At 37.9% G+C, this 17,456-nt stretch overlaps 1 protein-coding gene and 1 long non-coding RNA gene across 2 annotated transcripts in view; one reads left to right on the top strand and one right to left on the bottom strand.

The window, feature by feature from the left end:
• LOC111533995 overlaps positions 1–5,188 on the top strand; it is a 204,425-nt gene extending 199,237 nt beyond the window's left edge. Inside the window, exon 3 of the long non-coding RNA XR_002729010.2 lies at positions 3,308–5,188. This is a non-coding gene — a long non-coding RNA (uncharacterized LOC111533995). The remainder of the gene's footprint in view (positions 1–3,307) is intronic.
• The window catches only part of C2H3orf67 (chromosome 2 C3orf67 homolog), a 303,609-nt gene that overhangs the window by 269,579 nt on the left and 16,574 nt on the right, over positions 1–17,456 (bottom strand). The gene's annotated exons all lie outside the window — the stretch shown is intronic.

Below are 17,456 nucleotides of genomic sequence, written 5' to 3'. Positions count from 1 at the left end.
GTTGCCTTAGTTCTCATTTAACTTAAGGGAATGAAAATTAATTTGATCTAACTATTTTAAATATTTGCCAACAGGATGAATTCAATGACGTATGGAAGGATAATACTGAATTCACTGTCTTCTACTGCTTGCCACTAAACAATATATCAGCTTGCTTTTCTACTGAAATTGCATAAAACAGATAGGACAGCTAATTTAAACAGTTGTTTGCACATTCAATATTTATAACCCAAATCTTGCATGACTGACTGCAAGCAGTGAGTTAGAAGGTTTAGTTCAGCTGCTGCCTAGAGTGATGGATGGCCTTGAAGAATTTCTTGTTCACTGACCAGATCAATCACATAACAAAATGGGAAAAAAAGATCAACCTTAAACTAGATTTCCAACATTTCCATCTGTATGCAAAACTGTTACAGGAAGAAATGTATCATAAAACATAATGTGAAGCTACTTAAAAATAATAAAAATCCACCAGAGATGATGTAGAATGCAAATAAAAAAGATAAGGTGACTGGATAATATTCCACTTTTTAACTAAATATTAACGGAAACTTAACGATATCTATAATCCATATAGTATTGTCAATTCATAGGGATATCAAGCTCAGACTCACAAGTAAAAAGAGGGTAACAGTTGAAAGGCCTAAATAATTTTTGACAGTACTTGCAGTTAAATTTTATTTAATCAAACTAAAAGGTAGTGTTGTGGCAATTATAATATGCTGCTGCCTTTAATTATCTCAATGGCTGTCAAAAAAAATGAGTCTGTTAAGGAGTTAACAGACATCTCATGTTTCAAATGAGAGTAATTTATTTACTAATGGCTAACCTTCAATTATCTGCATTAATTGTGGAAGGCAGTAGTACTACATATGGTGATAGTACTACATAATGGTGGAAGGCAGTAGTACTACCTATGGACCATGGCTGTGTAAGGCCCTCCTTAGTAGTACGCTTGACTGGTTTGTGAGGCTCCATGGTGAGCATCTCCACCCAGCTCCACATTCAGTGATGTCAGATTGGTAGCTTGAAAGCAGCCATGGTGGGAGTATTTACACCACAGAAACTATCAAGTACTAAGTAAGCATCAGGACCCTCAATACTCCATCACCACCCCAGAGCCAAGTGTTAAACATTTACCAGTACAGGACAGTGCAAGCTCATTTCTGAGGTTAGCATGTGAGTGGAGTAGTGAGGATGAAGGGACTAAAGGTTGAAGAGCCTAAGGTTGAGTTCTTGCTGAACAGGTGTGGGACGAGGCAGGCTCAGACACTGAATAATCCTGCAGGTGCCTTGGGTGTCTAAAGATGTCTGCAGCCATGATGATAGAAATAGCATTTACCATTTCCTATGGCCCTCAGGCACCCACTTTCTCTTGTTGAGTAAGTTTACTTCCACAAGAGTAGAAGTGTAGCTGAAGAGTGATAAGAAATGAGAAGGAAAGGAAGAAGGAAAAGAAAAATTTGGAACAAGAGGAATAAAAGTGAAAGGCAAAGGGCAAGAATAAAGATAGATGGAAGGGAAGAGAGGACAAAGAGAAGAAAAGCAAGGGAAAGAGGGAAAACAATTATGGAGAAAAGGAAGAGAAAGAAGAAATGAAATGGCAGAAAATGGGAGAAAGAAAAAGGAAGAGGAAAAGAAGGAAAGAGGAAGGAGGAGGGTTGGAGGGTGGAGGAGGAAGAAGGGCTATAGGCCCCTAGAAACAGCAGATCTAATCCTCTAGTTTATTCACATTTACCTCACTTTAGGAATTAGTTGTGTTCCTGAATGTCTTTCATAAAAGTACATACACAGTCTTAGAACAAGGCCTCACAGACATCCAGACTTCTTTCCATAAGATGGCAAATTTCTAAAAAATGCCAGACACATGGTAGTCTGTTCTCAAGGCTAAACCAAGGAGATGGAGGCTTTAGTGCTGGGGACAACAACCTTTCTGCTGTTGAAGTCTGTTTGACTCTTTAGAAGGCCGAGGTTGGGACTCTCTTTTGAAGCAATGGGCAGGGAACATATGACCACATTTCCATATCCAAGCAGTACCAATGGATCCCCAAGCTGGGACAAAATGCTGGGAAGAAGCCAGATCCCGGGTTCTGGCTACCTGGTGGGTTTTTGGGAATTCCCTACATGAGTGGTTCTTAAACTTCAAGTGTATCAGGATCACCTGAATGACCTGTTAAATATATGGACTGCTGAGAGATAGCTGAGATACAGAATCAACTTAAGTGTCCATCAATGAATGAATGAACAAAGAAAATGTGGTGTATATATACACAATGGAATACTATCCAGCCATAAATAGGGTGAAATCCTGTCATTGGTAGCAACATGGATGAGGATGGAGGACATTATGTTAAGTGAACTAAGTTCAGACATTATGTTAAGTGAACTAAGTGACAACAGAAAGATGCTGTCACTCATATGTGAGGACCAACAAGAAATCTAAGCTCATGGAAACAGAGAGTAGAATTTTAGGTATGGGAAGATGGGAAGGGTATGGGAAGCAGTTGGTTAACAGACGCAAAAGTACAGCTAGATAGGAGAAATGAGTTTTGGTGTTTTGTAGCACTGTAGGGTGAAGACAATTAATTGCAATTTACTGTATATTTTCAAAAAGCTAGAAAAAGGATTGTGAATGTTCATTATACAAAGAAATAATAAATGAGGTAATGGATGTTAATTACTCTAATCATTACACATTGTATATATACATTGAAATACATGTATATGGAATCCGTGTCCCACAGGTATGTACAATTGTTACTTGTTAACTAAAAATGTTTAAAAACAGTTTTTTAACCCACAGATTGCTGGGTCATCTCCAGTTTCTCTCTCAGTAGGTCTGGGGTGGGGCCTGAGAATTTGCAGTTCTAACAAGTTCCAACCTTGCCAATGCCGCTCATGCAGGAACTACACTTTAAGAACTACTGCCTTAGTAAAACAATAACAACAGAAAGCATCCTGGAAGTGCTTATAATCCAATCCTTAAGATCTTATTAGTTAGCATCTTAGCAAGAATTCAAATGAGAGAAACACACGCTAATGATGAAGAGACGGGTCCTGAAAGGGAAGAAGAAAGGCATCACAAACCAAATCTTCCTATTTACAATTATGCCCTCAGCTGCCTGTGGCATCCACAGATGTTTCTCTAGTGGCCAACTCTGGAGTCTCTTCCTGACTCACCCTCTGAAATCTTCCCTTTACCCACAGGGCTAGGTCTTCTAAAACCATTTTTACACTAATGGGCACAACTGAACTGAATAGGGGTAAATGCCTGACACAAACTAACACAATCATATTCTCCCTCTAGGAATTTTGAAATTGCCTGGTGGACTGGACATGGAGCAAAACACAGAAAAAGCTGAGATGAAAGATGGAGAGTGCTTAAGGCTTTCTAGTACTGGCTTCCACGCCCAGCTGCATCACTGTCCGTGAGCTTCCTGTGAAATCCCAACAAACTTGCGCTTGAAGCTCCCACTGTGCTTTAATTCACTCAAGTTGGTGTGGTGAACAGAAATGAGTCCAAACGACACTAGTCCCATCACACAACTTTGGCAACTTTACTACTAAAAATTAACTCAAGTGCCTTTTGGCAAATGGAGTATGCACTGCTGATTCTGATATTATAATCTTTAGTGACCTACGACATGGTTCCATCACTAAGCTGAGGAGAAACAAACTAAACAAAAAACCCTACATCCATTTTTTGGTCATTGTTGGATACCGGAAAAGTCTCATACATCCTCCTCACAACTTTTTAAATTCCAGGTTAAACAGTGATTAGCATTTACTTATGAGAGTATCAGTTAGGACTCTTTTATGTCAAAAGTTAATAGAAAATCCAGCTTGAGCTAATTCACCTAAATGGAATGCTCACATTATTGGAAACCACAGAGGTAAGGCGGGCTTCAGGACTGATTGATTCGGCTGCTCAAAGCTGTCATCAATGACCCAATTTCTCTGTTTCTCTCTTTCTGCCATCTGGTATCAGTTCTGTCCTCATGGTCACAGGATGGGTGCCAGCTACAAACAGAGTGCAGCCCAGTCCAGCATCCCAAACAAGAGTCATAAAAGTTACTCAACTGGCCCAGCATAGGTCAGATTCCCATTCCTAAAAGAATAATGTGGCCAAATAAATGAAATGCACTAATTGACCTATCAATCAAAGCTCACTCCAGGGGCTAGACTGTGATCCATTTTACTAGACACACATAGGCTGCACTGGCCAGGGGAGATACCCAAACAAAGATCACACAATTTTTGGAAGAGAAAATGTGGCAAAGTATGCTAGTTAGACAACTAATAAATGTCTACTATACTTGGTTCTTCCATGTGTTACTAGAAAATAACTTAAAAATTCACTTTATTTTGTAACCATTACAGTAATAATTAGTTCAGGCAAGAATCATCATGCTAACCTGGTGAATGAGAGCTTAATGAGGAAGAAGATACTTATAAAGTCTCAAATTATATCCCCACAAATGATTCAACTAATATTAAAGTAAAAACACAGTAACTTTACTATGAGAAAACCTGGTAGAGACCACCTTAACCAAGTGGTTGAAGTTAACATCAGCTGTAAACATCATAAGCCTACCAATAAACTGCACTGAGAAGGACATGACATCACTTTATAGTATATTTTGCCAAAGATGCATAACATGAATCTAATCATAAGAAAACATCAGACAAACTCAATTAAGGGGCATTCTACAAAATAACTGACCTGTACTTTTCAGCAGTGTCATTGATGTGAAAGACACAGAAAGGCTGAGGAACCATTACAAATTAATGGAGACAAGTGAAAACTAAAGGTACTGTGTAATTCTGGATCAAAAACATAATTGCTATGAAGGACAGTATGTCTATACCATAGATAGCAGTACTGCATCAATGTTAAATGGTTTTGAAAATTGTACTGTGGTCATGTAGTGAATGTCTTTGTCCTTAGTAAATATATACTGAAGTGTTTAATAAAAGAGTACAAAGTGTACAACATACTCTCAAATGGCTTGAGGAAAAAAATGTGTATACACACATACACACACAGGATCACACACATACAAAAAAACTGTAAAGGCAAATGTGGCAAAATGTTAATAACTGGTGAATATGGGTGAAAGGTATATGGTAGTTCTTTGTACTATTTTTGTAACTTTAAGTTTGAAATTATTTCAAAATAAAAAGTTTTAAAAAAAATTTTTAGATTGCATGACCCTATAACTTGTCTCAAACCATAAGTGTTATTATTTTACACTGTATGCCACTTAAGTTTTGTAACAGCAAAAAAGCTGAAAACAAATAATCAAATTTTAACTTATTTATGTACAGAACAAGAATAATCAGAATAAATTGGTTATTCTGGTGGAGGCAGGTGTGTCTTGGCTAAGCCCAGTTGTTTCCTTTTCTCCTGGGCATATAACCAGACTACATTTCCTAGCCTGCAATGGTTTACAGGTGACACATGAGTTCTGGCCAGGGGAACCTGACCCCAAACATCCTCCCAAGTGATTCTTCAGGCTCTCTCTTCCCTTGTTTGCTGACAAACAAGGGATATAGAAGATCCAGCAGAAGACTATGCAGTCCTAGATTAGAATATGAAAGCATTCAGGCTCTCTCTTCCCTTGTCTGCTGACAAACAAGGGCTATGGAGGATCCAGCAGAAGACTATGCAGTCCTAGATTAGAATATGAAAGCAGCCTAGGTCTCCCTAAATGACACTGCAGGACAGAGTTCCTATTGTTAGCCTGCAATGAATTGTGATATGAACAAGAAATGAAGCTTTACTGTGTTAAGTGATCCACTAGGATTTGGGGATTATCTGTTAGAGCAGTTAGCCCACCTGAATGATAAAGCTACCTAATTTATGAAACAGATTAGCAGAATGGTGACACTTTCAAAGTGTACTGAGGATGTCATGTATTTGCTTTTAGTGTATACTTTAAGATAGCAGTTTTCAAAATATGGTTAAGAGATTCTTGATTCTCAAAGAGTAGTCTGGGAATAGCTAAGGGTCTGCAAGATCCCTTCAGGAACTCAGTGAGGTCAAAACCATTTTCATAACAATACTAACATGTTATTTGTTTTTCACTCTCATTCTCTTACAGCATATAGTGGCATTTTTCAAAAGGTGGCATGATGTATTATATCACAACAGACTGAATTAGAGGTAGACAGGAAAATCTACCTGTGTCCTATAATATTTAGCCAGAGATTAAAAAGATTTGCAAAAATGTAAAATAATTTCACTCTTCACTAAATTATTTTTGTAAGTATAATTTTGGAAAATATAGATATTTTATGTATAGGTTTTTATAGGTATTTATGCTAACATGTCATGGATTTATTATTATTTCTAAATAATAAATATCTTTAAAATCACTCAGTGTTAATTTCCAACATGGTAAATATTGAGCTATAACCCACATAAAGAAAAGTCCTTTTGGGATCTCAATATTTTTTAAGAGTGCAGAGGGATCCTGATCCCAAAGAGTTTGAGAATTCTTTTCGTTTTACAATAAAGTATATCTGATAGTGATAACATTTTAAATAAAATAAACTCGTATTACCAATGCATAAGAGACAAGGATAGGAGAGTCCTCACTTGACTCTTGTTTTCTCAAGAGCCACAGGATCTAGAACACAATAGGTGCTCATATATATTTGTTAAATTTATAAACTGTGTAATAATGATAATATCCACTTTTAAGAGTGCTGTGATAATCGCATGAAATGTGTGTGTGTGTGTGTGTGTGTGTGTGTGTAGTAAATTATCACTGTTCACGATTATTTGCTATCTCCCTTTTACATAGGAGATTGAATACATCCCTGCCCTGTTGATTCTAGGCTTGGCCATGTTAACTGGGCTGGCCAATGAATGTAAGTGGAAGTAACATGTGCCACACAAATACGAGGAGAAGCTTTAAATTCAATTGTGTAGTTCTGCTCAGACTCTTCCTCTTCTGCTCTCGCCTTATGCACAGTATGTCCCAGATAGGGGCTGTTTGTTCTATCTGAGTTCTGGAATGAGAAGACACAGACCAGATACATACTCACCCTATAGATAAAGCAGAGTTGCATCCTACCTGTAGCTCTCAGGTAACATGAGACAGCTATGTATGAAATTTTGTAAACCATCTTAGCAAACCTGGCAAATACAGCTTTATATTTGTGACCCCAAACATCTTCCCATGTGTTCCTCCAGGCTCTCTTTTCTTTTGCTTGCTGACCAGATATACAGGATCCAGTAGAGGACTCTAAGGCCCTAGATGGAAGATGGAAGCAGTCCAGGTTCCTTGGCCTAATGTATTACAGATGTTCAATAAATCCAACCATTCTAATCAGTGTTATTATTTAGCTAGAGAAACACTAAAGAACTGTAGCTTAGTGCTTAAATGACTGCACAGTGCATCTAAATTAAGACAATTTAGACAGTACAATTAAGATAACCTTAGGTAACCAGGTAAATAAAGTACATGACCCACGACAAGAGTGGCATCAAAGTATAATATATCTGACTGTAATGAAAAATTTCAGTAACCATTTACCCATGAATGCCGCTAGAGGGACTCAGGAATATCTGTAGAAGTCACTGGCAGGTGACTGAGAGAAAAATAAATTCTAAAGTGACTGTCAAGTGTCTATAATTAAAGAGCAGTGGAGTGGGTGTATCAGTCCATCTGCCCACCCTGCCTACACTGCCTTCTTATGGAATCTCCTCCAGCTTAAAACTTCTAAAATTGAAACCAGCTTTAGAGCACTTAGCTTAAAAGTACTCTAAAGACCAGTCCCGATTCTTATTTCAAATCTCTGAACCAGCAGATACACAGACTGAACCTGGTCACACAATGATGGGATAGAGTGATGTACTGGTAGCCATTATTGTCCACATACACAATGGCAAGAAATCAGAAAAAGCTGGTCTGCAGAATGAAACAGAAGAACTGAGCAGCAGACTTACAAACAAAATGAGAGATGAGAGTAGCTGCGAGAAAGAGAGAGACGAAGAGAGAGAGAGAGACCTGTTGACAACTCTCACCTCCCACGAGGGCTGTACCAATTTTTGCAGTTGGGTTCCTTAAGATCTCTCCATGTTCTTCCAGTACATATCTTTTTACTTGAAATAATGTAAATAGATATCTGACCCTAACAATCAAATGATCATTAAAATAAGTTGCTTTGTTTTTTGCCTTGCTAATCCTGACCCAAGCAAAGAATCGACTTATTTCTGTTGATGTTTGAAGTGGAGGAATGAGAGAGAAGTAGAAACCTGGGGTATCATAACAGAATTGACCTTCCGCATTGGAGAGTTCAAAGTACTTGCAGAAATAAATTCATTTTTTAAAAGTGTCATAAACTATGATTATGAAATCATAATACATGTTCACCTTTTTGCAACTCAAGCACTAAAAGGCCGGAAAGATATCAAGAAAAGAGGCTAGAGAGTCAAAAGTCCAGAGCTTTAGTCCTGGTTTTGCCACTAAGAAACTGCAGCCTGAGAGATGTCACATCCCTTTTCTGGGCTTCACGATTTTTCCTAAAAAAAAAATAGGGAATTGGATAAGATTTGTAGATGCTCCATAATAGAGAATTGAGCTGCTAAAGCTTTTTAAAAGTTTATGCTAACACATCAGTTTCTAAACACAGTGAATTCATATATTTATTTCAAATCATTCTTTCTGGCATATCAATAATCACATATGGTTTTAAATAATGCTAAGAGACAGTTTACATTCCAAGTTATAGATCAATGGCATTTAACCTCAAAAAAAGAGAATGGTAACATCTATGTACATGAAACAGAAAGGTTGTTCCTACTTACTGCTAATAAATGCAACCAACCACCTACTATACTGAGAATTTCACATTACTGTCATTGTTTGAAATAGTTTATTATAATATCTTTTTAATATGAAATGACATAAAACGAAGGTCACTAATGTGTTCTAATAAACAAGGGCAGACTCTTGGTTTTAATTAAAGTTGTCTTTGGGGAGCTCTATCGTAGGCTTATACTCAGAGTTTTTATCTAAGAGCCAACTGTGGTGTTCGACAGCTTTGGTATGGCCTTGAAAACATTTACTTGAATATACTTCTACCCACATGACCATTTTAACAAAATTCATTCATTACCTAAATTCTCCTGCCTTTACGCATTCTTTAATACAGTTACCATTCTGCCAGTAGATGTGTGGTGGAGAGAAATGCACTTTATACATGGCAGAGCAAATTAAAAGGTTAAATTAAAGCCCAGTCGCCAGTCTTTCTGGAACTAAAAATTGAGAAAAGGAAAACAGAACACTTTCTTAGTCCTGTTCACCTGCTTTCTACTCTAATTCTTGTTTTTTTGTATGTTTGTTTTCCTGTCTTTTTCTAATCAAAGAACAATATCAACAGTGTATCAACACATTTCAGTAAAATATAGTATAACAAGCACTACTGAGGACCAATCATGCACATAGAATTCTTCTAAGTGCTGTAGGGATTACACTGATGACAAGATGTAGTCCCTGCCCTCAAAGTAATCATGCACACAATTGGTCTGGTTACCTGTAACTTGGTCTGGTTACCTGTAACTCCCTTCATACCAGGACTCTGATGCCAGGACTTCTTGCAGTTGTCTTTTAAGTAAATAGCTAGCATCCATACTAAAACAACAGCCATCACTTTTTTCTTCACGTTTATGCCAACCATTTCTTTCCAAACAGAGAACTTGCATAAGTCAATAGTCAAGCAGGCTCCCAAGAAAAAGCTGCTTTTCCATCTGTCTTTAGGGACAAGTAGCATGAAAATTTCACAAGGAAAGCAGACATGCCCAGTTTGTCTCAAAATGTTTCAGAAGAACAATTTAAAAATTAAATAGCAATGTACTCTTATCTATATTGAAAGAGTACAAAAATTATAAATTAAAATATACTGTGCACTTAGAATTTGGCATTATTGAATTTAACCCTCTTAACTACCCAAAAAACACATATAAATATCACCCCCATTGTACAGATGAGGCTTTGACATACAAAGGTGTTCAGGAATTTATCCCAGGTCACCATGCTAGTAAGTGGTAGAGCCAGTAACTCCCAAGTCTATAATCTGACCCATCACAGAACCCTGACTTGTGCCCTGAAAATTGATACGGCAATCATTTAACTGCACAGTGGCTTAACAAATGTATGGCCTTTTATTATTTTGTTTTACATAGTAAAAACACTTCCAAATATTTGTATATGTGTATTTTTTCTTTTCTTTTCTTTTAGCTTTGAACATGCATCTAGTTTGTTTAAAGAGTATTGTAAAAATAATTTAGAAAAGCAAAATGAACCAAACTAAGAAACAGGAAAAAAAAAACTTTTCATAAACATATGTTTAATAGATAAAGGATATGCATCTGATTTATATACTTACCACATATGTTATCAAAAACTTCCACATAAAACCTATTTTAAGGCATGCAAATATAATATATATTAAGAAAGTCAGTATGCAAAGTATCTTAAAGTACTCTCTTTACTAATGCATGTAACAAAATATACTGATTATGCAAGTACATTTAATTTGACATAATTAAAATAATGAGATTTAAATACTGATGATTTTAAAAAGAAAAAATAGAAATTGAAATTAGCCATGAGATGTGTTCAAAATATTAATGAAATGTTATTGCCACTTTAGTGTACAATACTTCTAGTTTAAAAAAGAGCTACTACTGGCCACTGTTGTCTAGTTCTCAATGCACAGTTTAGAGATGTATTCCCTTGGTGACATAAAATATTTCACTGGATAACATAACAATTCTTTGCATTTGGCTAATATCTCTTTTACAAATAACTTAAAATGCTACAAAGCAATCACTATTTTCTTTAAAGGAAGGCACTGAATGACCAAAAAGATAAGAAAGCAAATTTTCCACAGAAAGACTTGTGCGTAGTTAAATGGATACAATCTCAAAAGCCCTCACTAATGTCATTGTGACCTAAAGATATCAAATTTAGGTATTCTCTCAACTCCAGTGGCTTTAAAGAGGCTGAAGAAGACCGATGACATATGAAAAGATCAGGTCTGCAGCTGTGAGGCCATATTCACTTTACTTAGTTTAAAGTTTCAAAGGAGCCTACTGTCTCCAATGTCACTGAAGAAGGAAAGGTAGGAGCAAAATTCAATAGGGTAGAAGACTCTGAAACTTCTATTAGATTTATTTTCTGACCTCTTTGCCTAGCTCACTAGTAGCAGTACCGAAAAAGTAACGTAAGAGTAACTTTCATTAAATTAGCTTGAGGCTAAAGCTTTGTTTGGAAGGATGTCCAATTTTCCATATTATAGAAATGAAAAAGGAAACTTTGAGGTCTACATGGACCTAAACTCCCTAAAATTCTTAGAAAAAGACCAATGTCTTCAATTAACTCCGGCCATTAAAATAAAAGAGTTCACATTACCATTTACTGTGAGGAAATGGAAACACCAGATTAAAGTGCTGAGTCCAAAGCCACACAACTAGGAAGCACAGCAAAAGGAAAAGATAAAAACTCTGGAATGAGCATCATAAATTTTGTATTGAATTCCACGTTAAAATCATCAAACTCCATTCAGATACAATTTCAAATTCAGGATACTGCTATGCAAGGATCATAAAGGATCAGTTAAAATTTCTAAGGACAAGGTACACTTTTAGGGTTTTTTTTTTCTTTTTTAAAGAATTTAACTTTTGCTTTCCACATTTATCAGATTCCAAATGCAAGTAATACTTCAAACAGCTAAGGGCTCAACACGTGAAAGCTTGTACACAGCAATAATATTCTCCACGACCCAAGGGCTAAGAATTCTAACCTCTCCAAACAGCACATAATGCACACCACAGGGTCTCAGTGTTTTCAACCCATTTATTGAAAAAGCACTTAACTGAGCTGCATGAAAATGAGAAAAATAACGTCAGTTCACTAGAGGCACAACAGTACAAAATGCCTCTCAAAATTCATTGACATAATGACAAAATCAGGATAGAAAAAGGAATTAATGCAGCTCAACAATATTCAGAAAATGAATACAATTCCTGTCAAAAATGTAATATCCCCAAATCATTTAGTGTGATTGGCAGCATCAAATAGAGGAAAATGAATTTCTATTTCAAGATGTGGTTGGTTGTTTTCTAAGAGCTCAGGTTCATGGTGTTCCTCCTGTGCACCAGATGTCTGCCCCCAGGCTCTGAAACACCTAGCAAACCACACAGGGAAGCCACGGGCCACCCAGTGCCTTGATGATGCAGTTTGGAAGGCACCAAAAATAAAATAAATTTTAAAACCTGTTGTTTTACCTTCAAGTGAAACTGTTAGACACAGTTACACTAAAATATTTTGGAAAAGAAAACTGCAACTAATATTATGAAATAAGCAAGTCAAGATGATTTTTGTAAAAAGCAAGGAAGTCTTTTGCGAGTTGACATCTTGACCCTGAAAATGAGAGAATTCCGTTACTTCACTGCTCACCATACTATGTGTTAGTACAATAAACACTCCCTTTGCTCCACATGCAAAATGTAATGTGATTAGATAATGGCTGGTCAGGTCATGAAGATCTGAAACAACCTTATCCACAGGCGTATGATCCTGAATAATATAATTTTTGATCTTAAAGAAAAAAAGAGAAATCAATAAAGAAGAGGTAAAGTTGTTTCCTAGTTTTCATTTTAAAAAGTCTAAAATGAATTCATCACCTTTGGGATGCAAAATGCAAATAAAATAAAGATTTGAGTAAAGTCCTTCCTTTAATTCGCAGGCATTTAGCTCTTATAAAGGTAAAGACAGAAATATCTCAGCATGAAAGAAAGACCTTTCCTTCCTGAAACTCTACAGACAAAATTGTCATATGAGAAGCCCCTTGAGAAGACATAAAAGGCTTAGCTCTTTCAACTTATACTAAAATTCAAATAAAATATTTACTATATATCTACTACTTACACATATACGTATAGTCAATTAGAAAAATAACAATATTTACAAGTAAGGCAGCGTGGCAAGGGGGTACAGAGCATAGGTTCTAGATTTAGACTACGTGTTTGAATCTTGGCTCTAAGAGTTAGTAGCTGGCAAGTTCCTTATCCTTTCTAGGTTTCAGTTCCCTCAAATAATAAAACAGAGGTAATAATTATGCCTTCCACCCAGGCTAATTCTGAGGAGTAATTAAGCTAAAACAATTAAAGTGCTTAGAACAATGCTGATATGTCATAAGTGTTTAATGTTAGCCATTATTATTACTTTACGTTAGTTTTCTCATTTAATGCTTATGACAGACCTGTGAGGTATTATTACTCTCACCCTATAGGGTGAGGCAGGTTAAGTAATTTGACCAAAGTCCCACAGAGATAAAGCAGAATTTGCCTACAGATCTGTCCAGTTCCCAGCCTATAATCTTACTTCCCCCTAATACTTGATATGTTCCCCACAGGTCTTGCTCTTATGTCATCATAACATTCATCAATATGTATTTAAATTTCCTTTTAAATAGATCTTTCACTCACAGAGTAACCTCTGAGGACAGAGACTGGGTGCTGCTTCTCCCTTCATTCATTAGTCTACCCATCCTTCTGCTCGTATGTCTGTATTTCAGAGCCTATTATGTGTCATGCCTTGTGTTGGGTGCTGGGATATCAAGCTGAATAGAACAGCCTCCATGTCTTCATGAAACTTGAAGTCCACCCAAAAAGACAGATAATTAAATAAACATATAATAATTACAAACTGTTACAGTTGTAATGAAGGAAAAGAAAGGGGTGCTAGAAAAGGCAGAAGATATGAACCTCATTTAGTTGGGGGAAAATCATAAAAGGGCTTTCTGAAGAAGGGACACTTAAGCTGAGATGAGGAGGCTGAAGAGGAGGAGTCAGTCAGGCAAAGAGATGGGAACAGAAACCACTGTGCATGGGACTTCACCTGGTACGTGAGGAAGGAAAGAAGCAGGCTGGCAGCCAAATTGTGAGCTTCCAGCAGAATGAGTGCTATGAGATGAGAAGGGAGAGGTGAGACCAGAACACCCAGGAGTATTGTGAATTGGGAGTTTATCACCTCAGTTCAACCAACTTCAGTTGGTTTTTAGAAAGACCACTCTACTGCAGTCTGGAGATTAGAATGAAAGAGGACAAGAGAAGAAGCTGGAAGTTCACTGGGAAGCTCTAAGAATACGGCAGACAAATGTGATGGTGGTTTGGGACTAGGAGGGCAGTAGCAAGCGTGGGGAGAAGTATACAAATTCGAGGTATATCAAATCCCCCATGCCTAACACAATGCCTGACAAGAGGAATTCAATTACCTATCGACTGAATGAACGAGTAATTCCTCAAGCAGATCTGTTGCTGGTTCTCAAGCCCCAACTACCCCATATGCATACTCATCCAGTGGGCATGGGAGACATAGAAAGATGCTGAGGAAATGATGACTAAATTTGTAAACCAGCTGGCAAGATTTCACTTATGAAGACTTCTTGATGTATAAATGTATCTTTATGAAACAAAATGCCTCTCCCATTCTGACAATGAAAAATTTTAGAAGCCAGATACCTTTCTGTTATGTGACTTTCCAAGCTTGTTAGAGAAATGTATTATTTAAAATAGCCTAGAGCTACGCTGCCAGAAACACAGTAAAATACTGAGGGTGCTGAAAGAAAGCCCTTTCATTTAAGGGGGAAAAAAACAGTGCAGCAATGCACAGAAAGACAATCCATACTTGTTATTCCACTTTCCTTCTTGTAAAAACATGATCTCTGTCATTACTTCCTAAAACAGCACTATATTTTGATTGTCTATAAGCAACAAATTCAAATACAGAGTCAGTATATTTTCTCACAATCTGATAAATTCCCAAGGTCAGGAGAGAGAATGTCTTCCCCATGTTATTTAATAATTTTGATCTTTAATCCATAAGATATTTATTTTGTTAAAACCATAAAACTGAAACCATTTGGAAAATCAAAATGTTTTTCCATGCAGATAGGAGAACAAGGGAATCTATTTCTATAGTCAACTGAATTTAAAAAATAGTCATCATCCCCAACACCCCTCGAAATGTTTTCCTTTCCTTAAATAGGTCAAGAGCATCAGTAATAGGGTAACAAAGACGTCGTCAGGTTTACTTTGATATCAACTGCTCTCTGGCTAGGACTAAGTTAAACCTAAGATACTCATTGATTTCTCAATAATTAAAGCTTCAAGTTTTTTTAAAAAATTAGTTAAGACAGTATATTGCCTTGGCTAAAGTAATAAGCTCTAGTGTTTGGGGTACAAATGAAGCTTAATTTTGCATAGAAAAAGAGGGCTCATTGGCAAAAGATTCTGTTCTAAGGTTCAGCCAAGTGTCTTGTACAAGTTTGATCAAAAGGCCAACTACCAGCACCCTCACCACTGCTTCTGATAGGGAGATAAGAAGAATAAGTGGGCCTATATGGGATTCCATGGGTTGTTAAGAAGCTTAAAAATAAAACATAATTTACAGTCTTCCATTTGGCAGGAACCACTTTTGCCTACACTGAAAATAAAGCTTTGTGTGATCCCCTCTGCCTTTAGCATGCCTTTGGAGTCTTGAAAATGCTTTTTCTGTAGAACCAGAAAGCGATATGTGAGTGCATCAAACAATGCTTTGTTCTTGTTACTACTCTAAGAGCTATTTTAAAGAAACCTAGTGACCATGGCAGATGATGAAAGAAGATCTTAGTAAAAAGTCTACTGAGATTTAAGGTTGAATAAAACAAAGGTATAAATTGTTCTAACTATCTTTTATCACCCAAGAAGATTGCATATTGATAGTTAAAATTCCTATGTTAACAACATATAAACAAATCATGAATATCCAAATTCATATAAACTAAAAGAAATGAATAACCTCAAATTTATGTTATTCTCACTTTATTAACAAAGCTCTTCTTTCTTCTTAGTTTGTACCAAACTTAGTAAAAGTAGTATAAAATCATCTTTTACGAGGTGGCTGGCAATATGGCTGAATAGGAACAGCTCCGGTCTGCAGCTCCCAGCGAGATCAACCCAGAAGGCAGGTAACTTCTACATTTCCAACTGAGGTACCCGGCTCATCTCACTGAGACTGGTTGTACAAAGGGTGTAGTCCACGGAGGGCGAGCCAAAGCAGGGTAGGGTGTTGCCTCACCTGGAAGCACAAGGGTTTGGGGAACTCCTTCCCCTAGCCAAGGGAAGCTGTGAGGGACTGTGCCATGAGAAATGAAGCATTCCAGCCCAGATACTACACTTTTCCTATGGTCTTTGCAACCTGCAGACCAGATTTCCTTGGGTGCCTACACCACCAGGGCCCTAGGTTTCAGGCACAAAACTGGGCAGCCATTTGGGCAAACACCAAGACAGCTGCAGAGTTTTTTTCATACCCCAGTGGCGCCTGGAACGCCAGCAAGAAACAACCATTCACTCCCCGGGAAAGGGGACTGAAGCCAGGGAGCCAAGTGGTCTAGCTCAGCGGATCCCACCCTCATAGAGCCCAGCAAGCTAAGATTCACTGGTTCGAAATTCTCGCTGCCAGCACAGCAGTCTAAAGTCAATCTGGGACACTCGAGCTTGGTGGGAGAAGGGGTGTCCACCATTCGTGAGGCTTGAGTAGGTGGTTTCCCCTCACAGTGAAAACAAAGCCACCTGGAAATTCGAACTGGGCAGAGACCACTGCCACTGGGCAAAGCTTCTGTAGCTGGACTGCCTCTCTAGATTCCTCCTCTCCAGGCAGGGCATCTCCAAAAGAAAGGCAGCAGCCCCAGTCAGGCACTTACAGATAAAACTCCCATCTTCCTGGGATGGAGCACCTGGGGAAAGGGGCGGCTGTGGGCACAGCTTCAGCAGACTTAAATGTTCCTACCTGCTGGCTCTGATGAGAGCAGTGGCTCTCCCAGCACAGCGCTCGAGCTTTGCTAAGGGACAGACTGCCTCCTCAAGTGGGTCCCTGACTCCTATACCTCCTGACTAGGAGACACCTCCCAGCAGGGGTTGACAGATGTTCATACGGGAGAGCTCCAGCTGGCATCCGGCAGGTGCCCCTCTGGGATGAAGCTCCCAGAGGAAGGAACAGGCAGCAATCTTTGCTGTTCTGCAGCCTCCACTGGTGATACCCAGGCAAACAGGGTCTGAAGTGGACCACTAGCAAACTCCAGCACACCTGCAGCAGAGGGGTCTGACTGTTAGAAGAAAAACTAACAAACAGAAAGGAATAGCATCAACATCAACAAAAAGGATGTCCACACAAAAACCCCATCCAAAGGTCACCAACAAGCGCAAAAGGCTGAAAATTCCAAAAACCAGAATGCCTCTTTTCCTCCAAAGGATCACAACTCCTTGCCAGCAAGGGAATAAAACTGGATAGAGAATGAGTTTGATGAGTTGACAGAAGTAGGCTTGAGAAGGTGGGTAATAACAAATTCCTTCGAGCTAAAGGAGCATGTTTCTAACCCAATGCAAGGAAGCTAAGAAA

This window comes from Piliocolobus tephrosceles, chromosome 2 (genome assembly GCF_002776525.5).
Source record: "Piliocolobus tephrosceles isolate RC106 chromosome 2, ASM277652v3, whole genome shotgun sequence".
NCBI lineage: Eukaryota > Metazoa > Chordata > Mammalia > Primates > Cercopithecidae > Piliocolobus > Piliocolobus tephrosceles.
This window is presented reverse-complemented; position numbering and strand designations above follow the sequence as displayed.